General features: G+C 38.5%; 1 long non-coding RNA gene across 1 annotated transcript; it reads left to right on the plus strand.

Annotated features, from left to right (window-relative positions):
* Positions 1 to 635: 635 nt before the first annotated feature.
* On the plus strand, positions 636 to 21,962 carry LOC132424010 (uncharacterized). Its single transcript, XR_009519155.1, has 3 exons — positions 636 to 658; positions 21,626 to 21,704; positions 21,806 to 21,962. It is a non-coding gene; the product is annotated as an uncharacterized lncRNA (long non-coding RNA).
* The last annotated feature ends 2,143 nt before the right edge of the window (positions 21,963 to 24,105 follow it).

A 24,105-nucleotide genomic window follows, 5' to 3' on the forward strand; every position in this document is an offset into this window, starting at 1 on the left:
TCAGAGTGGCAGTTGTATATATCTTGATAGACCCAGCTCTGTTATATACTGGTGTGTGACTTTTGGCAAGATATTGAACCTCTAATCCTCAGTTCCCATTTCTGACATTTGTTTAGCTCACAGGATTATTGTGAGTTTAACGAGATAATGCACGTAAACCACTCAGTTACAGTGTCTGCCATACTGATGAAATCAATGTCAAGCATTATTTTAATTAGCTTTTATGTTCAGTGAAATACATGAAATTAAATAAAATTGAATCCTCTCCATTATGGATACTTCAGGAAGCATGGAGAGGACACAAGAGAGATAAACAGTTGAATGGATAAATGTTAATGTTTTTATAATTTAATGGAATGTCTTAGTAACTATGATATAAAGAGAATGCAAATGGTTTCTTGAGAAGCTTTTTGTTGTAAAGCAGAACTAATGGTACAACACAATAGGAAGGTCACTGGGCTTTGTATCAGCAGACTTTGCTTTATCATGGCTCTATCACTTCCTATTACCTAATTTTTGCAAATATAGCTTTTATCCTTTCTGGCCTTACATAGGAGATAAACTGCTTCTGGAGCCCCTTGACAAAAGTGAGAAAGGTTCTGATGCTCTGTCTGGAAGGACCATTGGTAGCCATGAATAGATGAGCTATACTCCTGAAGTAAGTAACTGAATGCCACTTGTTATGGGCTAAATTGTGTCTCCCTCTCCCCCCCCCCACCCCGAATTTATGTGTTGAAGTCTTAGCTCCTAGTACCACAAAATAGGACTGTATTTGGAGATATGGCCTTTAAGAAAATAATTAAGGTTGAATGATGTCATTGGAGTGAACCCTAATCCAATATGACTGATGTCCTTATAAGAAGAGGAGATTAGGACACAGACATACACAGAGGGAAGACCCTGTGAAGACACAGGGAGAAGACAGCCACCTACAAGGCCTTCAGAAGAAACTAACCCTGCTGACACCTTGATCTTGGACTTCTAGCCTCTAGAGCCATGAGTAAATAAATTCCTGTTGTTTGAGCCACCTGGTCTATGGTACTTTGTTATAGCATCCCTAGCAACTAATACACCACCTGTCACCTTTGCCCAGAGTCTCCTTGTTAAACTGGCTTCTTCAAGGGCTTGGGGACTTCACTATGTGGGTAATATCATAAACTTATGAGGAGCCCTCTTCATGCTTCCCTTAAATAAAAAGAATTAAATTAAATGTGTGCAAAGTGAAAAATGACTGAACCCACATTTGAAAGACTCTGTTTTCCTTTAAATGCTGGGGTTTGACAATATGTCATAGATTAAAGCCCATCAAGATATGGCAATGTGGCTAGCTGTGGCTCTTCTCTGAACCCATGAACTAAGTTCGCTTTACACAGAAAGATTCCTCTGAAGGAGGAGAGCAAAGAAAAAAGGTAGGCACATCCTTCTAGTTTCCAGAGATTGATATATGAATATTAGATGCTGCTATCTAGCCTAAAAGGAAAGTGAGTGTGCCCTCAAGACAAATGTACTGAAGGAGTGACTGCCTTTAGGAAGCCAAAGGGATAGTTCAGATAATCTGACCATTACAAAAGCTCACTAGGGAAGACCTCATGTTCTGAACGTTAAATTTTCAAGTGGTTCTTTTGTCATCAAAAGTAGCAGGTTCATTGCAAAATGTGGGTGACTTGCAACAGCATTTTAAGTTAACAGCTAGTATTTGTTTGTTGTTGCTGCCATAACAAATTACCTCAAATTCGGCAGCTTAAAACAACACCCATTCCTTATCTTATCGTCTGTGAGGTCAGAATCTGGGCATAACATGGCTCAGCTAGGTTCTCTCAGCTCAGCACCTTCTAAAGGCTGAAATCAAGGTGCCAGACAGCCTGGGCTCTTACCTGGAGGCTCTGGGGAAGAGTCTGCTTCCAAGCTCACTGGTGGTTTTTAGAATCCAGTTGTAGGACTGAGGTCCCCATTTCCTTAACCCCCTTCTTTTTCAAGCCAACGGTAGCAGGTCAAATCCTTCTCCTGCTTTGACTGACTTTCTCTTCTGTGACCAGCTGGAGAAAGATCTCTGATTTTAAGGGCTCATGTGATTAGATTAGGTCTACCTGGATAATCTCCCTATTTTAAAGTCAGCTGATTAGTGATCTTAATTACACCTTCCAAGTTCCTTTTGCTATATAATCTAATATATTCCTGGGAGTAATGAACAAATATTACAGGAGCCAGAATTCTGCCAACCACACATCTTTAAGTGATATTCTCTTAGCTTACCTAAATGAATTTTTATTTCATTTTGGAATAGTTATGAACATGTAGGTAGCATTTAAGTAATGGCATTTTGACTTCCATGGATGCACATGTCTTTGCTTTCTTTCTTTTTTTTTTTTTCGCAGTAAGTGGGCCTCTCACTGTTGTGGCCTCTCCCGTTGTGGAGCACAGGCTCCAGACGCGCAGGCTCAGTGGCCATGGCTCACGGGCCCAGCCGCTCCGCGGCATGTGGGATCTTCCCGGACCGGGGCACGAAACCTTGTCCCCTGCATCGGCAGGCGGACTCTCAACCACTGCACCACCAGGGAAGCCGGATAATTTGCATTTTTAATGAGTTCTTAGTAATGATATTACTACTAGTCCAGCATCCACGCTTTGGAAACCACTGCTTTAGTTTGTTTTATTTTTATTTTTTTCTATTTATGAAAAAGCACACATTTGCTGCTTCATGTCTCTGGAGATACCTGTAATATACATGTTACTATAAATATTTTATACTTATCCCATCAAATAATGTGCATAGAGTAGAAACCTGAGAAAAAAAGTGGCATGGAAAGAAAGGAGCCTGGTCATCAATGATACTTAGGACATTTCCTTATATGTACCATGCAATGATGAGTTTGTTTTTAATCTCTTATTTATTTTCTTGCTTTATCTAAATATGACCCTATAAATATTAGACATAAGACAGTAAGAGGGTCTGGTGACAATGGAGAGCCAAAGAAGAAATGAATTGTTAACATTCAAATGTTTCCATTGGAAGTGAAATGTTCAGGGGAAATTTTTTTAATCCTGATTTAAATCTCATGCTTCATCTACTGAACCAAATACCCATGCTTCATCTACTGAATGAAATAGGAAATATCTGCTAAAACTTTATCCCAAAATGTAGTAAAGTACTTTTGTCAGTGGTATAATTGTCCACGCTGAATAAGGCTATGTCTATTCAAAAATGTTTGTTATCTCCTTTTCATGGGGAAGGAGAAATATATTTCATTGTGAAGGTGGGAAATCTTTCAGCAAAGTAGGATATTGTTTCTTACAGATGACAGTTATTTCTTTCACGTTATGTAATTCCTATTGATGGTAATTATCACTAATTCTAATGAAGATGATATTGATGAATTGGTTATCATAATAGTGGTTACTATTTATTAATACCGAGTATATAATACCAGATATTACTATATAAGCGAAAGGTCAAAACTCGAATCTGTAAATGGAGACATTGAAAAAAAACATTCTCTGTTCAATTTATTGAACGTGGCAAGGTTACATGTAAGATACAGTAGACATGGGCTTTGGAAGCATAGAAGCAAGTGGAAGTTTCAGAGGAGATGAAAAGAATTCTGATCAAAGAAGAGGGAAAAAGATGATAATGAAAAGCGTTACTTTCCCTTTTCTCCATGATGTCACAGTGGATTTCTAATTCTCTTTTCTGACTTGTTTTCTTCAATACAGCTCTAGCCAGTCTGCTAGTTTCTTAGAACCTCATTGGGAAAAGCAGGAAAATATATTCCTCAAAACCTCCAATATTCTACATGGAATCTTTTGAAGTCCAGGGAATCTGACTCTGAAATAAGTTCCCCCAAGCACCCCTGCTTAGAAGGAAAGAGCACCAAAGGCCATGGGAGAGAGCAAATGGGTTTTACACCTTGACATTGTTAAGAAATTTCTAATTTCTTAAATTTCTTGCAATTTTGATACTTAAATTTTTAATATTCGTGCTTTGAATTTTAATAAACTGAAAATGATTTATACTATGAGTTTGTGACAAGAATAGACTTAGGAGCAATGCCAAAAGTTAATATGTAGCCCAGCACTGGGCTGAGGCTCTAGTTGCCGGGGGCAGTTCATGACCAAATAGGCAGTTAGGTATGTATCCTGTGTAGGGTGGGCCATTTTTACATAATGGTGACAATGAATTGGAAGCAAATGAACAAAACTGCCAGTTGGTAAACCTTGGGTTTACCTCAGATCGTTGATGATTCATGAAATCTGGAATAACAACCCCAAGAATTCTCCCTTATATCAGCAAGTTTGTTGCTGTTCAAAGATGCTTCCCTGGGAGCTTAGAAGCTTGAAGCAACTACAAAAGTTCCAGAGGGTTTTGTCACATAAGAAGCCAGAGATAAATATCTGCTAGGTGCCACTGTATATTTTTCTTTCTTCAAGTTACAAATTGCCACTATGAATCCTAGAACCAGATAGCACTCACGTAACGTACTTTGAGATTAAGTGGTTGATCCATCAATGGGAGTGAATTTACATGTGTAGAAATGTCTTTCAAACCAAAATGTAGCGGCATGTGGGTCTAGAAGGGTCAATAATAGGTATTAAAATCCTGCCAGATAGGTTTGGGGTCCATGTGTCTGTTGTGTATATGATGTGGCAGAGGTCCTGCTTACAAGAGCGGCCTATTTCTGTTTGAAGGTTGTTATATTTGGGGAGAAGGGAGGGTTTTTCTTACTCTGACTTAGCTTCTAAGAGACATGGTAAGAGAAAGGGAAAAGTTAATGGAGAAAACAAAATACGCTGTGGCCTTGGGGAATATTCTGCAGAGAAGAAGTATAGCAATGTTCTTTTTCACCAGCTTCATGAAGTGTAATGACTGGTACTAAAGAGACAGAAATACTAGTTTAAAGTGCATGTGATGTGCCAGGCAGTAGGCTAGATGTTTACATTTGATTCCAATTATCAACCAATTTGGGGAAACTGAGGCTCAGAGTAGCAGAAGGAATATGGATGGATTGTAAGTCCGGGTGTATCTGGCTCCCAAGCCCACCCCACATCCTGAAGTGCTGACAAAATCTGACTGGAACAGCCACCGTGACCTGCATGACTTCTGCAAAAGTCACAGTGTTCTCATATGTAAAACAGTAGATCATCTTCTAAGGTTTAATCAAAAATCTAAAAACATGACTGCATTCCCAGGAAGTTAAAAGAATTTCACAAGGGCATTGGCAAAATCTCTTCTACCACAGGCTAAGGAATTTCCCCCAACTTTGTAAAAACACTCACACCCATTTAACTTCAGTTTATTCAAAGTCCTTTGGGTGTAAATAAATGAGATGTTTTAACAAGGTAATTACTTTTAGAAAATAGATAGCATAACAAATTACAGAACAACTGGCACCAGGAATAACTTTCTTGGTTTTACTCCTTCTAGATTGGCTAATTTATTTTCATTCCCCAAGAGGAGCAAGGAACGTTGAGCATGGCCCTAATTAAAGTCCTGTCACAAGTGTCATAGAAATTTAGGCTCGCACTAAAGCCTTGACTTCAGCTGCAAATCTCTAAGTGACCTGGTCCCTGCTCACCTCTCCAGCTCGTCTCCCACCTCTCACGCGAAGCCGCATTAGCCCTCTTGCTGTTCTTTGAACACTCCAGACTCTACTACCCCAGGCCTTTCTCTTCTCATTGCCTGGAATGCTCTTCCCATAGATACTTTCTTGGTTTATTCCCTTACTGCATTCAGATTTTGACACTGAGGGCTCCGCATCACAGTGGCGTTGTTGGACCACGCCGGCCTGAAGAGTGTGTTCCATCTACCCCCATGGGCCCTCTCTATACTTTTGCTCCGCTCTGTTTTTCTTCATAGCACTTGCTCTTATATTGCACGTTTATTCTTTTATTTATTCCCAAAACCCTTCAATAAAACCCCACTCTAAGCTCCAAGAGTGCAAGGAACGTGCTTATCTTGTTTTATCAGTCTACTCTAGCTCCTAAGGCAACCCTGGTCAAGCCAATGCCAATAAATGCCATATTTGCTGAATCAAGTGGTTGTAACTTTTGTTTAAAATGTTTAAAAGTATTTCATCTGAATAAAGCTTCTCATGGAAATTAAAACCAAGCAAAAGAGCTCATCAGATTAGTTTTTTTCCTCTGTCTTTGACTTCAAAAGCAGTCTGAAAATTCCTGGGATAGGGCAAGACACAGAAGCGGGCATCAGTTTAATTAAAGAGGAGCCATTTGAAATAGCAGAGTCACTTTGACCCCGTGTTAATGAGGGGAAACTGACGTTGCAGCTGGGGCTCCTCTCCTGGCTGTGCTGCTCCTGCCTTGCACATGTGGCTGGAGTACGGTCCCCTGCACCCAGGCTGCCACTGAGACGGCAGGTGGTGCCACTTGCCTGGGCAACCAGGGCATCTCCTGTGGGAAGGTCAGCCATGCAGTGTCATTCATGTGACGACATGGAGGAGCCCTTTCCTCTACAGCAGGTGTTTGGGAGCGAAATTTATGAGGATCCTGGAGTCAGGAACTGGGATAAAACCTGCTTCCTAGGATGCCAGTATATGGAATAATTACATCTGTGAGTGATAAAGAGATTGAGAGGAGAAAGGCAAGTGGAGTGGGGGCGGGGAGCGGGCAGGATAACTTGCTTATCTGTCCGTTCATGTTCACGTACTCCAGGAGAGAGGGGCTCCCAAGATGCTTCATTGAGCCTTAGATGCATTCCTCACATACAAGTTTACTCTCTCAATTTTGAGAGTATGCTGTGAAGAAAATGTTCATTTATATTAATGACATTTTATTTCAAAATGGAACCTTTTTTTCAAAAGTGGAACCTATAACCCATGTTTTTGAAAGCCTACTATGTGACAGTCTTTGCACTAGCAACTGAGGCCACAAAGTATAACAAAACATGATTCTTCTCGACAAGGTGGGGTATGGAAACAATGTTTTAGGCACCCTGTGAGAGGTATGAACAAGATGTTATGGGCTTCCCATGGAGAATGTATCAGTAACTGGGGGAAGCAGGGAAGGTTTCAGTTAGAAGATGATGGGTGAATTTGAAAGATAGTGGGAATTTTTCAGGCAGAAATGTCAGGGAAAATTTGCACCATGCAAAGAGAGCAACAGCTATCAAAACAATGAACTGGATTTTAGTAACGGCAAGAATTTCGGTTTGGCTGGAGCGTAGGGTGTGTTTTTGTGTGTGTGCGTGTGTCCACTTGGGTGGGTATATCAATGTTTGTTCAGGAAAATTTCAGACACTTTCTAAACTTCAAGGTTGAAATGTTTAATTCAGGGAATTAGAAGCTTATATTCATTGGAAGGCCTTGGGGAGATAAAGATAACTGTAGTGCGGAATATCTATGGAATGATTCTGAAGAGCCACTCAGAAGGTGCTTCAGATCTCATAACCACCCAAGCACCTGCTTGCAATATCTGAGGAATAATGCCCTCTTTTTCTCTCTACCTTCCAAGTCTTGTATGGTGCCTCTCAATGGTTGATTCTAACTCAAAACCTCATAGGAAGGATATTCCCAGCATCCTCTTTGTTGTTGGCTTCTTCCAACCTTAGGGAGACTAGAATGCTGCTGAACTGATGGGAGACAAGTGAGTTCAGTGAGATAGGTAAGGTTGGCTGGCATCCTGTTGTAAGGCTTTCATGACCCAGTACGTGCTTATATTTTATCTTAGAATCATTGGGGAAATTGTTAAATGTCTTAACACAGGGAATGAAATGCTTAACTGAGTTTCAGAAAGATTAATCTGTTACTTTTATTACCAGAAAACTAATTCTATACATTTACAGAGGAAAAAATTAGGGAAGAAACCTATGACATTCTGGTAATTATGCAAAGTTTGGATTAAAGGAATAAAGATAGAAGACAGAGAGGCCAGTTGCTTTCCAAGCTCTTTCCTTGCCTTAACAAACAAGTTTTGGTTCTGTAAACATTAAATTAAATTAGCACCTCTAGTTGTGCTTCCAGAAAGAGAAGTGCCCAGATAGTCTCCACTTTCATACTTCCCAGTCCTTATTCAACTGACTGGAAACAAAAGTCTGTCTCTGCAGAGGTCACCCATGACTTCTGTGGCAGAGATGCTAGCTGTCTATTGGAAATCTGCATTGCCCTCATACAGCTGGAAAGTGGCTGCTTGACTATCGTTCCCAAGCCCTTTGTATCTACATGGGACCATATGACTGAATTCTGTTCCTTGGAATATGGGTAAAAGTGAAATACACCACATCTAGAACTGGTGCGTAAAAGCCTTCCGCACCATCTAATGAGCTCCCTTCCCAGCTGCAGGCCAGATGAAGCCCTGCTGGATGACCTTGGAAGCCACAAAATAAAAGAGTCTCTAGAAACTTAGGTCGGGGGACCTAAGCTTTACCCCTGCACTACACTGCCACCACCAACACCAACTGAACCTTATATAAGCAAGAAAAATACTTCTATTTCACTAAATCACTGGCATTTTGGAGCTTTTCTGTTCCATAGCTGGTAATACTTTTCTTTATGCTACTCTGTAGCAGTAAGTACCATCTCTTTAGCATGTGATGCTGGTGGGCATTTAAGAGCGAATGTCTTTTGGCTACCTGAAAATGTAGATAAGGTATTTAGGAGGGTCTGAATATATAGGATTTTGGAGTCATTGGCACATAGGTAGAAGTTGAAACCATAGGTAGGATGATTCAGGAAAAATGGATAGAATGAGAAAAGAGGGCCAAAGTAGGAATCTTGGGGACTCCAGCAGTAAAGGTGCAGGCAGAGGAACAGGTGGCAGCAAAAAGAGAATAAACTACATTCTGTCCTAGAATTCATGAGAATTCAAAGGAAGTAGGACTAAGTCAAAGGCTGAGGATAAATAATGTTTCACTAGAGTAAGAGACCAAAAGTAAAATTGCTGTGCAGTGAGGAGTGAATAAAGGTAGCGCAAGGAGAGACAGAAACTGCAGCTGATTGTAGATTGCAGCAGTATGGGAAGGAGACACATACCTTCGGGATCAGCAAAGTGAGAAGATGCATGTTTAGTGTGAAGATGAGTTACATAGGCTTGTAAGCTGAAAGAGAAGAGTCACCAAGAGAGGATATATTGAAGATGAAAAAGGAGGTGAACGTTAACAAGGGCTTGGAGGACACAGTAGAATGGAAAATCCATGAGGAGAGGGCCTTCATCTGTTTTGGTTAACACTGTATCCCCAGCTTTGAATATTCTGACACTAGAAGGCACTCGATAAGCAGTTATTGAAAGAACCCATGAAGAGAGGAAAAGGGAAGGGAGGGGAAGATGAAATCGAGAATACAGATAGAGGTGTTATCTTTGGAAGGATGGGGAACATGCAGATAATGTAGGGGGTGGAGTTTGTGACTGATGGTTGCTATTTTCTCTGTGAGGTAGGAGGCTAGGCCATCTGTTAAAAATGAGTGGGCAAGTCCAGCTAAGTGATTTCAGGAAGAATGATAAAGGTTTATAACATTACTGGCATAAATAAATATAGTTATTTACTTAAGATGAAATTACTGGACAATTCTAACAATGCACAAATTGTGAGAATAAATTCATTCATTTGAGATTGTTTAAAGAAAGATTTACAGAACACAGACTACTGGACCACAGGATATATTTAATCTTTGGTAAGATTAAGGTTTAAGCTTAAACCCTGAATATAAATTTGTTTTCAGATTATTTAGAGCAAAGTTGGCTGCATGTTTTATATATTATACAATTTCAGACACTACAGCAGTCTTTCTCCATGAACTGTTTTTTTTCTTCCAGTTTTATTGAGATATAATCGACATACAGCACTGTATATGTTTAAAGTGTACTTTGTCATTTGGAAAATGAAATAGTCGTTAATTTTCTGGATTCAGCTAACAAGTTTTAAATAGTGCCTTTTATGAAGAAAACATAAGTGAATAAATTCTATGTGAACACTTAAATAAATATTACAGTGAGAGACTGGCTCTGAATTGTAGATTTCATAATGTTGACCATAACGAAGACTCTTATGGCGATAAAGAGCTGTTTGCTTGGTATTTTAATATAGTGTCAGGCATGTACTTTTGCTTAATTACCCTTTTCCAGACTAGATCCATATAACCTTGGGCATGGCTTCACTCATTCCTTCAAGGAATTTTTACTGAACACTTTCAGAGTGTTGGGGACATAGTGAAGACCAGAATAACATGCTTTTCCTGACCTCATAGAGATGAATAAATGAATATTTTCATTAGCCTCACAATGAGCTCTTCCCAAATTTTCTACATGAACCACAGACTCCTCCCTCTTCACAATTTTATTAAGACTCCATGCTGAATTGGGCTAACCAGTTAATTGCCCATATCTCATTTTGCCATGATCATATGGGAAAAGCAGGGATGTGAGCAAGTCATCATTTCATTTGCTTGGAAGAGTATACTAATACCATGATTAAAGGTTTTATGTTGTGTGAAAGGCTGTGTGAGAGAAGTGGACAGTGGAACCCATGTTTGGTGTGTAAGTAGCAACATTTTAAAATATGGACAAAACACATTTGACTTTTTAAGTACAATGATCTGCAGTATACATATGCTTTGGGGTTACTCTCCATTAGGCTGGGGCATTTCAGAGGTAATGCAATAAATGTCATTATCTGTGGAAGTCCCTTTGGTTATCATTGTATTATGATTTATATTGGTAGTGGGTTCTCTGAGGACAGAAGCTCCTCCAGGGAGATAAAATTTGAATCTTAGCTTTAACCACATATTTTTCCCCCTAATATGGAGTGGCTCTGGAGTTTCATGCTTCAGATAGGAGTTGAACGTTTTAATTTATAATTTTATATTATTATTAGAGAGCAGTGAGTTGAGATTAGGAAATCTTTGTTTTTCAGTCACTGTATGAAGGTAAATATTTCCTACTGTAAGAAGCCGTATTTGCCAAGATAATTTAATTTTACAATGATTATTTATTTTTATTTATTTATTTTTTTTGCGGTATGTGGGCCTCTTACTGTTGTGGCCTCTCCCGTTGCGGAGCACAGGCTCCGGACGCGCAGGCTCAGCGGCCATGACTCACGGACCCAGCCACTCCGCGGCACGTGGGATCTTCCTGGACCAGGGCACGAACCCGTGTCCCCTGAATTGACAGGCGGACTCTCAACCACTGTGCCACCAGGGAAGCCCCTGCAATGATTACTTTTTAAATCATTAAACTGTGTATATAAATAAAAATAAGCTATAGATTAAAAGGTCCTTTCATATTTATAAATAAAGTAAGGAAATTCTTTTTTGGTGAATGTTACAAATTATTTTTTTATTGTGGAAAAAGACACATAGCTTGAGATGTATTCTTTTTACAGAACTTTAAGTGTACAAAACAGCATTGTTAACTATAAGGACAATGTTGTATAGCTGATCTCAAGAACTTTTCCATCTTGCATGACTGAAACTCTAAATCTGTTGAACAGCAATTCTCCATTTTCCCCTTCCACCAGCCCATGGCAACCACTATTCTTCTTTCTGTTTCTGTGAGTCTGACTATTTTAGATAGTCATATAAGTGACTCCACTACATAAAAGTGGAATCATGTATTATTTGCCCTTCTTTCACTGGTTTATTTCACTTCGCATAATGTCCTCAAGATTTATCCACGTTATTGCATAGGATAGTATTTCCTTTTATTCTTATAGCTGAATATCAATATTCCACTGTGATATATATATATGTGTGTGTGTATATATATATATATATGTGTGTGTGTGTATATATATATATATATATATGTACATTTTCTTTATCCATTCATCTGTTAATGTATATTTAGGTTATTTCCACCTCTTGGCTATTGTCAATAATGCTGCAATAAACAGGGAGTGCAAGTATCTCTTCGAGATTCTGATTTCAGTTTTTTGGATAAATATCCAGAAGTGGGATTACTGAATCATATAGTAGTTCTATTTTTAACTTTTTGAGGAAACTCCATACTGATTTCCATTGCAACTCACCATCTTACATTCTGACTAATAAGGGTCCAAATTTCTCCACATCCTCACCAACATTGGTTAGAGTGTGTTTGTGTTTGTGTGTGTGTGTGTGTGTGTTTATGTGTGTCTGTGTGTTTATAATGGCCATCCTAACAGGTGTGAGGTGATATTTCATTGTGGCTTTGATTTGCATTTCTGTGATTAGTGAGGATGAACATCTTTTCATACCTGTTGACCATTTATATATCTTCTTTGGAGAAATGATTATTCAAGTCCCTTGCTGATTCTTATTTATTTATTTATTTATTCATTTTTGGCTGTGTTGGGACTTTGTTTCTGTGCGTGGACTTTCTCTAGTTGCGGTGAGCGGGGGCCACTCTTCATAGCGGTGCGCGGGCCTCTCACTGTCGCAGCCTCTCTTGTTGTGGAGCACAAGCTCCAGACGTGCAGGCTCAGTAGTTGTGGCTCACGGGCCTAGTTGCTCCGCGGCATGTGGGATCTTCCCAGACCAGGGCTCGAACCCATGTCCCCTGCATTGGCAGGCAGATTCAACCACTGTGCCACCAGGAAAGCCCCCTTGCTGATTCTTAAAATCAGATTTATTTACTTATTTTGGCTGTTGAGCTGTCAGAATTTCTTATGTATTTTGGATATCAACCCCTTATCCAATATATGGTTTGCAAATATATTCTCCCATTCAATAGATTGTATTTTTACTTTATTGATTCTTTCCTTTGCTGTGCATCAGCTTTTTAGCTTGATGTAGTCCCATTTTATTGTTGTTGCCTGTGCTTTTGGTGTCATATCCATGAAATCATTGCCAAGACCAATGTCATAAAAAGTTTCCCCTATGTTTTCTTCTAGGAGTTTTATAGTTTCAGGTCTTACATTTAAATCTTTAATCTATTTTGGGTGGATTTTTGTGTATTGTGTAAGATAAAAGTTTCATTGGTATCTGTGTCCATTTTTTGGCCAGTACCATACTGTTTTGATCACAATAGCTTTGTAATATAGTTTGAAATCCAGATGTGTAATGCCTTCAGCTTTCTTCTTTCTCAGGATTGCTTTAGCTATTCAAGGTCTTTTGTGGTTCCATACAAATTTTAATATTTTTCTATTTCTGTGAAAAATGCCACTGAAATGTTGATAGAAATTGAATTGAAACTATAGATGGTTTTGGATAGTATGGATATTTTAACAATATTAATTCTTTCCATCTGTGAACATGGGATATCTTTCCATTAATTTGTGGTTTTTTTTTTTCATTTCTTTCATCAAAGTCCTATAGTTTTCATTGCACAGATCCTTTACTTCCTTGGTTAAATTAAATTTATTCCTAAGTATTTTATTGTTTTTGATGTTATTATTATAAATGGGATAGTTTTCTAAATTACTTTTTGTTGTTATTAGTGTATAGAAATGTTGTTAGTGTATAGAAATGCCACTGATTTCTGTATGTTAAGTTTATATCTGCAGCTTTACTGAATTTGTTAATTCTAACAGTTTTTTTTTCATTGAGTCATCAGGATTTTCTATATATACGATACATCATCTGCAAATAATGACAGTTTTACTTCATTTCCAACTTGGATATTTTTAATTTATTAATCTTGTCTAATTGCTCTAGCTAGGACTTTCAGTACTATGTTGAATAAAAATGGTGAGAGTGGGCACCCTTGTCTTATCTTTGATCTTGAAGGAAAAGTTTCCAATCTTTCCCCATTGTGTATGATGTTCGCTCTGAGTTTGTTGTACCTGGCCTTTATTATGTTGAGGTACAATCCTACTCTACACAATTTGTTGGGTTTGTTTATTTATTTATTAATTTTTATTAAAAAAGATTTATTGGAGCATAGTTGATTTACAGGGTATATTTATTTTTTATAGTTTGTGTTTTAACCTGTATACCAGAATTAAAAGTGATTTACACACACCATTGAGTATTACAGCACTCTCTATTTGTCTAAATATCTACCTTTGCCAGCAATATTTATACTTTTGTATTGCTGTTAAATGCCCTTTTGTTTCCATTTGAAAGACTCCCTTTAGCATTTATTTTAAGCCAGGTCTAGTGGTGATGAATTTTCTTAGATTTTGTTTGTCTCAGAATGTCTTTATCTTTCCTTCATTTCTAAAGGACAGCTTTGCCAGGAATGATATTCTTGATTGGCAGGTTTTTCTTTGAGCTTTTTGTACATATCATACCACTCCCTCCTGGCTTGCTTGTAATGTTCCTGCTGAGAAATTCACTTATAATCTTTTGGTTCTGGTAGCAATTCCAAAGCTATGGGTGTGTGTGTGTTGTTGGGGGAGAGGGGTTGTTTCCCACATAGCACCAAGTAATTCTTCAACACCAGTAGCATGTCTGAGAATTCAACTCAATTCTGACACTATCTACCTGGAGATAGCATCAGATCCCACAGATTAAGGATTCAGTTCTACAAGATCATCTCCCTCAACTTTAGAGGCCAGTCTAAGACCAGGTTATTACCTGTACTTCTGATTGACTGGCTATAAATCAGAGGTTCCCATGATCTCCTCAGGTTTGATTAATTTGCTAGAGCAGCTCATAGAACTCAGAGAACTATTTTACTTACTAGATCACTGGTTTATTATAAAAGGATATAGCTCAGGAAGAACCAGATGGAAGAAGCATAGAGCAAGATATGGGGAAAGGCTGTGGAACTTCTGTGCCCTTTCTGGGTGTGTCACTCTCCCTGAATCTACACATGTTCACCAACTAAGAATCTTCAAACCCCATCCTTTTGGGGTTTTATGGAGGCTTTATTACATAGGAGTGATTGATTAGCTCATTGGCCATTGGTGATTGATTCAACCTCCAGTCCCTCTCCTCTCCTTGGATGTTGAAGGGTGGGACTAAAAATTCTAAACTTCTAATCACATGGCTGGCTCCACTGGAAACCCCCATTCTTAGGGGTCCAAAAGTCACCTCATTAACATAAAAAAGACACCTTTACGACTTTCATCACTCAGGAAATTCCAAGGGTTTTGAGTGCAACATGCCAGAAACAGGGATGAAGACCAAATATATATTTCTTATAAGCCACAATATCACAAGTCTTATGGAGGTTCTCTTGTGTATGATGAGTTTCTTTTCTCTTGCTCCTTTCAAAATTATTTCTTACTTAGTGTTTGACTTTTGAGAATTTGATTAAAAATATGTCTCTGGTTGGACTTCTTTGGATTCATTCTAGTTGGAATTTGTTAGTCTTCTTGAATCTGGTTGTCCATTCCTTTCCCAGATTTAGGATGTTTTCAGCCACTGTTTGTTAAAATAACTTTCTACCCCTTTCTCTTGCCTTCTCTTACTGAGATTCCCACAATGAATATACTGATCTACTTAACAGTGTCCCATAAATCCCTTGGATTTTCTTTTTCATTCTTCCCCTTCTCCTCCTCCTCCTTCTTCTTCTTCTTCATTGTTGTTTTTCCTTTGGTTGCATAATTTTAAACGACCTATCTTCAAGTTCACTTACACTTTCTCTGATTGATAAAATCTGCTGTGGAACCCCTATAGTGACATTTTCAGTGCAGGTTTATATTCTTCAGCTCCAAAATTTGTTTGGTTCTTTTAAAATATTTTCTATCGCTTTGTTGATATTCTCATGTTGTTTATGCATTGTTTTCTGGAGCCCATTAAACATCTTTATGACAGTTATTTTAAATTCTTTTTCAGGTAAGTCATATACCTCTGTTTCTTTATGTTTGTTTTCTGTAGATTTCTTTTGTTCCTTTGATTGGGCCATGTTTCCTTCTTTCTGCATATATTTTATATATTTTTGTTGGGATTTTTAAAATTTTATTTAAGTTCTTTAAATAAATTTTATTTACTTAGTTAGTTAGTTTTGACTGTGTTGGGTCTTTGCTGCTGCACATGGGCTTTCTCTAGTTGCGGTGAGCAGAGGCTACTCTTCGTTGCGGTGCATAGGCTTCTCATTGTGGTGGCTTCTCTTGTTGCAAGCACGGGTTCTAAGCACTTGGACTTCAGTAGTTGTAGCGTGTGGGCTCAGTAGTTGCAGAGCATGGGCTCTAGAGCACAGGCTCAGTAGTTGTGGTGTGTGGGCTTAGTTGATCCATGGCATTTGGGATCTTCCCAGACCAGGGATTGAACCCATGTCCGCTGCATTGGCAGGCATATTCTTAACCACTGTGCCACCAGGGAAGTCTGGGATTTTTGCACTTGAAAAAGCAGCCACCTCTCCCAGTCTTTACAGACTGGCTTCATGGAGGCTAAGACCCTCGCCAATTAGCCAACTGGAGATTCCAAGGACCTCTGAAACCTTTTTTCTGGGCAATATGACTTCTCTGGGCCTGTATGGACAATTTCTCAATTGTTGATTTCTTTTTCAGGAGTCTGTAATATTTTGACTGTCTGTGGCTCTGCAAGTTCTCTAGTTTTACAGAAGCAAGCCACCCAGTCCTCTTTATTGTCATTGCCTCAAGGCCTCAGGAGTATAGCAGCTCTCTTTCAGTGCTCTGAGTCAGATACCAGTCACTTGGGCAGTCCTCTGAAAGCCAAAACCCTGAAAACACACTCCACTCTTCTCCCTCCCTCCTGAGGAAGAAACCTCAAGTTATTCACCTTCTCTTGATCATGCTGTGCTGTGCCAGCTGTGGCAAGCCACCCGTCTCTCTCCTGTGTTCTGAATGGTCCCCAGACATCCAAACTATGTTGGTTCCATCAGTGTTCCAAGTGAGGTGAGACAGAAACCAGTCTCTTGAGCAGTCCTCTAAAGAGCTGGAAAGCTGAACACATGCTCCACTCTTCTCCCTCCCTCCTGAGGTAGAATCCTAAGGTTGGGCTGCTTTTCCCAATTGCACTTAGCTGTGCTGGCTACAACAATCTACCCAAAGGTTTTCTTTGTTTTCAGACGTTTCTAGACATATAAAATATACTGGTTTTGTCAGTCCTCCACCTGAGGTGAGACAGAAACCAGTTCCTCATGCAGCTCTCCAGAAAGCCAAAACATTGGAGGCATGTTCCATTATTCACTTTCCCTCTGAGGGAGTAGTCATGGGATGGAGCATTCTATCTTGGTATTGAGCTGTGCTGGCTTGAGGGAGAGGCTGATGCAAGTAAAGTGAAATTACTCTTCTTACTTATTTCAGTGTGGCTGTTCTCGGTTTTGTTCTTACCTGCTGCACTGCAACTTTTTAACTGGATTCTGGAATTCTCATAAAGGTATCCTGATTGATACATCATTGGTAAATCAGTGTTTCTATGGGTAAACAAGGGCTGGGTCATCTTGCTGATGTCACAAACTATTTTGAAATGTTTCAATATGTTAATAATTCACCTTATTCAGATTGCTTGCATCATCAAGAAACTCTGCATCAACAAGACTCTCACTTGAAAACATGTGGGTAACCACTGGCATCAAATAGTCAAGAATCTACTCCTTCTGGAAAAAAATACTTTATTATGGATTATTAGTGTGTGCAATCTCTCACTTGTTACTGAAAAAGTCTTGTTGACATTGAACTACAGTTTATAAATAAGATATTAAGAGGCAAAAAGTGGGCTACACTATGAGTTCTTCACATGGAAGCTTTAATCTCAGAAATTTGGAGTGAGTACTCATTGTTCTGAAGCATACCTTCCCCAGAAGAAGATGGTTGGGGATTGAAGAAAGGGGGAAGACATGTCCTGGAGAGGGGTTTTTTTACATAGGGATGGTGGAGATCAGATTTTAGCAACATATTTCTAACCTTTCTTTAATGTGCAACATGGGATTTTGGTCATCATTTTAGTGTAAAAATTTCAATTTTATACCCAGAGAGACAGTATAGAAGGACATTTTAAAATTTTGTTTGTTTATCTTCTTTCTCCTTTGCTCTCTGTCCCCTGATATTCTCTATATTTATTTTCCTTCATACTTATCAATCTATTTGTTGCCATTTTATCCTGTTGAATGTGTCATGCATTTTATATTGCCCTTTATAAATTGGCATGCATGCACTACTCACTAATTCTAGTTTATCTTTCTTCTCCAATGACCAGTGTGTTTTCTTTTTCTCCTTTACCTGACCCTCCTTTTCTCCTCTTTGGAAAAACTGCTTACTGCTTACAAGGAGTGCCTTGAATGCTAAGTCTATAATTCAAGCACTGATTTTTAGACAGAATCCAAGGGTTGTATTTGACGTTGGCCTGACTGTGTTTCTGCCATATGCCACTGAAATAATCCATTGTTTATCACTATTTCATTGTGTTTTTATACAGTTTCATACTGCTTGGGTGTGATATGGCACTGTTAGCTTATCCACTTCAAAATTAACCAAGCCAGCTGGAGAAATGTAATTTAGAGGGGTAGCACATGGGTATGCTGACATCTTGAAGGTGCTCTGGGGGTGTCTCTTATGTTTCTTTATACCCTATATTCACCCAAATAAAGCATGAAAATTAAAACGTATATCCACACCCACTCCCTCACATATGCATAAAATATTTGCATTGTTTAGGTTTCACTGAAATTTCAAGAAAATGAAAACAATAGTATATGGAGTTCTTTTAAATCATAGCAAGTGTGTGGTATTTAAATGTATTCAAGCATGTTATGATATCTAAATAATATCTTGATGGTTATTTCCAATATTCCTTTGCATATTTTTGTCTCATTTTATTATCAAATATTGTATTTATTTAGTTCTCTCTTTCTGCCTCCCTCCTTTCCTTTTTCCATTCCTTTCCTTTTTTCCTTCCTTCTTTTCTTTCTTCTACAAATACTTACTGAGCATCAGTTATGACCCAGAGATTTCAGTGATGAATAAGATAGGCAAGGAAATGTTGTATAGGTGAGACACACCCCATATAAAACACTAAATAGTGAAAGCATGATTTTCAACAGTGGTAAGTTTTATAAAGTAAAGTCATTGTTATATGATAAGAGATAGATGGATGGTGGTGGGCTAACTATTTTCCTGTAGAAAATCAAGGAAGATATCTTTGAGGTGGTAGTATTTGAGTTGACATCTAAATGATGAAAACCAACCAACCAAAGGAGGACCTGGGGCTCAGTGTTCTAGACAGACAAATAGCACATATGAGCTTTGTATGGTTTAAGGAACATAAAGCAAGCCAGGAATGGTAAATGTGGGGAAAAGTGAAAGACATCTGTTCAGAGAGGTAGGCAGGGCTCTGTTCATGTAGGGTGATGAAGGTCATGGGGAATGGGTTTAATTTTATTCAATTGTAACAAGAAAATATTGGAGAGTTTTAAGCAGGGAAGTGATATGGTTTGATTTATGTCTTGAAAAAGATCATTATGGCTACTGCATAGCAAATGAGGAGGGCAAGGAACGGAAGCAAGAACTGGGAAACGTAAACACAAATGCACTAAAATGTTTTGTCCTAGACTACAAAGTAAGTCATAGAACTAGAACATTTTCCTTCTGACTCAAAGTCCAGTTCTCCTTATCATTTTATTAAATTGAAAATATACCTTTCGATTTAATCATTTTGTAGTTATTTTTCTATTGTTTTGCCCTCCAGACAAGATCTTCTCAGATTATTCTAGCAGTTACTAAATTATTCCTTAATTTATTCTTCTCATAGATTGACTTTGCTAGGTTATAGAAGCATGTTATACTGTCTTTATTAAGGTATGCCCTTTAGTGAGGGTATGCTTTGTGCATGTGTTGTGTCTTTAATTAAATGTAAAAATATGGTTCTAGGATAAAACTGAACAGATTAATACCTTTCCTGCTGAGAGAGGACATTAAGAAATAGGGCAGTAGTAGAGAAAAAACTAATTTTTAGTGTTTTTTATCAATGGCTTCCACTGATTCCATTTAATTTTCCAGGGTAAAAATGATCACTTTTATAAAATAACACATCTAGGGAAGTGTGGGATAATTCATGCACAGTTTAAAAGTGAAAATTTTAGATGAAAAATAGATATTATCTAACCATCCTAATTTAAAGTAGAACAGAATAAAACTGTTGCCAATATCCACAGTAAAAAAAAATCTTATTTTTTCCTCTTAATTTGCTTATTCATTCAACAAGTCTTTATGGAGTAATTTGTGCGTGCCTGAGATGGATGCTCTCACAAATCTTTGACTTCCGAAGTGCTAATCTCTCTTGGTTTGTCCATTTCTTATTTCTTTGGATAATTTACTTTCCTGACATGTATTCTGGCAATTTAGTTATGATGTTCTTGCATATTTCTGCCAGATTGAACACTTTCATCGTGTTTCTCTCCTTTCAATCCCTTTCTCTGCTTCCCGGGCTCCTTATCCCGCACTCTTCTCCCTTTGTTAGAGTCACTTGATCTTGCTTGCGTATTCTAGCCCCATACATTCTTTGTAACCTGATCTGCCTTTAATCTGGGTATACTTAAGGGATCTTTTCTGAGTAACTTGCAGGAGACAACAATAAAAGTCAATCTTACTACTAGTTCTGCTTGTGGTTCCTTTGTTTTCAAGTTCGAATGATAATGCTTTTTTCAGTCACTAGTTCTCCACTTGAAATCCTTTTTTTCTCTCAGATAAGGACACATTGTGTTAGGCTAGGAATCCTAGCCTTGAACCATAATTCTACCTCTGGGTCAGACTTCTCTGCACATTGCTTACTTTGGACACTTCTGTCTCTGTGTTTGCTTCATCCCATAGTATACTATCACCCCAGGTGATGGGACATTACCTCCTGCCTGTGTAAGCCAAAAGAGATTCTAACGTCTTTCCAGACATCCGTCTCCTATTCAAAGGAACTCACTACAATCTGCTTGTTTTCCCACTACCTCACAATACATACACTGACATCTCTAAGGTCACAAATAATGTTCTATGTAGCATATCCAATGAGCATGTATCAGAGGTAACAGTCTGTTTTGATTTTTTGCACACTTGTCTTCTCTAACCCAGTGTTTTGCTGGTTCTCCTCTCTTCCCTGCTTCTTCCATGGGCTTACTGCACATGACTTATCCTTTAAAGTCAGTGTTTCTCGGGATTCTATCCCTGACTCATTTATCATTTTAAATACTCAGGGGGTGATCTTATCCGTTCTCTTATTTCAACCCATATACCCCAGCCTTAATCCTCATGCTCTAGATTCATATATCCGACTTTCTGTCAACCACTCATCATCACCTTGATCCTAATAACACGTCAGCTTCTCTCAAAATTCCTCGTCTTTCTAAACTACCTGTTTAATCATCTTCATCTCCCACAGTTCCGTATCTACACAGTCATAAGTTGATAATTTTAATGCTTAAGTACTTCTTAACATTTTCAGCTTCTTTCCCTTTTATCTACGCTACCTCAATTCTGGCTGGACCATCAAAACAGTCTTCCTGCTTCTAATTTTGTCACCTTCAAGCCCATCCTCTGAAGAACTGACAAAAAGCTGCTATTTAAGATGTCAGTAACACTACATCAGGCTGTTCCTCATTATCTACAGACTAAATTTCAAACTGCTTTGACAATACGTACAAGTCATCCATGATCCAGCTTCATCCCCCTGGAACTCTGGTTCAGCGACACTGAATTACTTGCAGTTTTCTATAACTTTTTCCTCATGTTTGTGTCCTTGGTCCTGTGGTCTGTTTACCTGGAGATATCCCTTCCCCTACCTGGCTGATCTCCCCCTTTTACCTGCCTCCATGGCCAGCCATCTACTATTCATCTTTAGTTTAATGTCATTTTCTCCATTTCTTTTAGCATAACCACTATAACACTGGCATTCCTGTTCAACCTCCCTCTGCCGCGCTGAGTTAGATGTCCTTCAGCTATACTCCAGGTACTGTGTGCATATCTGTATTGTCTTTTTTTTTTTTTTTTTTTTTTTTTTGCCGTACGCGGGTCTCTCACTGTTGTGGCCTCTCCCGTTGCGGAACACAGGCTCCGGATGCGCAGGCTCAGCAGCCGTGGCTCACGGGCCTAGCCGCTCCGCGGCATGTGGGATCCTCCCGGACCGGGTCACGAACCCGCGTCCCCTGCATCGGCAGGTGGACTCTCAACCACTGTGCCACCAGGGAAGCCTGACTCTTAAATTAAGTAAAAGCAAAAAAAAGAAAAAATCAAGGGATGAAAGAGGAATCATGAGATCATTCAACCATTTCATAGCTCAGGTATATAAATGGGTTTTCTCCTTAAATTAATTGAATAGGGAGAACACAAGAAAAGCATAATGGGTCAAATCTACTCATGATAAACTAAGTTAACTGCATGGTTTTGAGCTTTTTGGAAATGTCAAAATAACTACATTGTTGTGTATCACATTATCAGTTGGAAAAATCTAGCGTTAAGGAGTAGCCTCTTGGAAGTGAATTTTCAAATAAAAACTAGTATTTTAATGCGAAAGGATAAGAGAGGGGTATTAGGAGATGGATATGGTCAACCTATTTCAAGTCTGTTTCTTCATTTTTTTTTCATTTAGTCATTCAGTGTATTTATTTGAGTGTCTCTTAGTTATTAATGACCTTTTTTCTATATTTTGTTTAGCTATGTTGTTTTTAACTGGTTTTACTTCATGACTTTAAATATTTGAGGAAAGGGGATTTAAGTATGTTAACTGGATAAAGCACTTGTTAACTTAACAAATATAGCCCACCTGGTATACAGTGAAAACAGTAAACAATAAAATATTTCAACCAATGAAAGTGACTTAGATCAGCGGAAGTTGGAGAAAAAGCACACATGGAATTATTGTTTATAAAAAAATTCTATAATTAGATGAAATAAACATTTTTTCCCCTGTGGAATATCTGTTAAGACATAGGTATAGTTTTATCATGTAGATTTATTCTTTTCAATGGGAATTTTGAGGAAATTTTAGCTAGAGCACAAGCAGGAAGGTAGCAGAAGCTTCTAGGAACTTGAGCTAACAAGAGTACCTTTTGTTTATAAAATGTGTACTCTACAAAATGAGTTCACACTTATGGTCTCAACAACACGCTGAGGTAGGCAATAAGAAAGCTAAGCCAGCGATTTTAATTAGGGGGAGCAGCAGGGGGTAATTCAGCGGTTTTAAAATTGTATTCTAGATCAGTGCTTCTCATGTTTACCTTGCACACATACCACCTGGGGAACGTGTCACGTGTTAGATTCTATTTAGTGAGCTTGGGGTGGGGCCTGAGATCCTACACTTCTACTCTGCTCCCCAGTGATGCTGATGGACACTTTGAGAAGGGGTTTTGGAAGTTCTAGGACTGAGTTTGTACTGCCTCAGGGCTAAGATAGAAGGTGTGGAGAGGTCCAGTGGAATCCTTGAGGTCTGGCATCACTGTGATCTGATCATATGTTGAAGTTGAATGTTGGATTTTATTTGAAGAACATCTTTTGGTGCTAATTTTGTTTTCTTAACCATTGGTTTCAAAGTATTGAAAAAAAAACCCACTAGGCTTCCATTATATCTCTAGAAGTGTGTATCATTAATCGCTCAGGATGTGTTGCTCTTCTCTAAAGTAAGTGAAATCAAACACAAAAATCTCCAATGTAACTGCAATTCTTTAACTGATATTATTTTTTATAGTGAAACTGCTAGCAAGTGGTAAAATCAGAGGTTGGATCCAGATCTTCTGGGTCCAGGGATCTTGTTGCTATACCATATGTTTATTCAAATATTTCTGGAGACTGGGAAACAAATATGGCCCTTTTGTTCATGGTGAGTAATGGAGGAATCATTGGCTTTGTTAGAGGATTTCATATAAAAAGTTAGAAAGCAATAGTGCATGTTGGAAATGACCATGTGATGAGGTGGGAGAAAGACCTGCCCCTTCCTATTTATAGGTTATTCTTGAGTATCTTGGGAAATAGTGGATTAATTGGTCAGAGAATTTACAACTGGAAGGGATATGGAAGATTTTCTAATTTGAACATATTGTTGCAGTCACAGAAGTTAAGTAACTAGTCCCAACGTCACTCAGTGGCAAAATTTGAACTATGCCTTGGATCTCCTGATTCTTATATGAATATTTCTGCACTTCTTTTTTTAAATCTTATAACAAGCCTCCTACCAGTACTGATAAAGTGAAGCCATTGTGGTGGATTGAAGATTTCATACATTCGGTTTCTACCTTCACGCCCCGCCTCCAACTCCCCTGCTAGACATTATTTGATGAAGATGATATAAATAGGAGCAAAGCAGTAGATAGTGGGACGAACAGAGACCAAAGAATATACCCTGGGGAGCTGAGCGC

This window comes from Delphinus delphis, chromosome 4 (assembly GCF_949987515.2).
Source record: "Delphinus delphis chromosome 4, mDelDel1.2, whole genome shotgun sequence".
NCBI classification, from domain to species: Eukaryota; Metazoa; Chordata; class Mammalia; order Artiodactyla; family Delphinidae; genus Delphinus; species Delphinus delphis.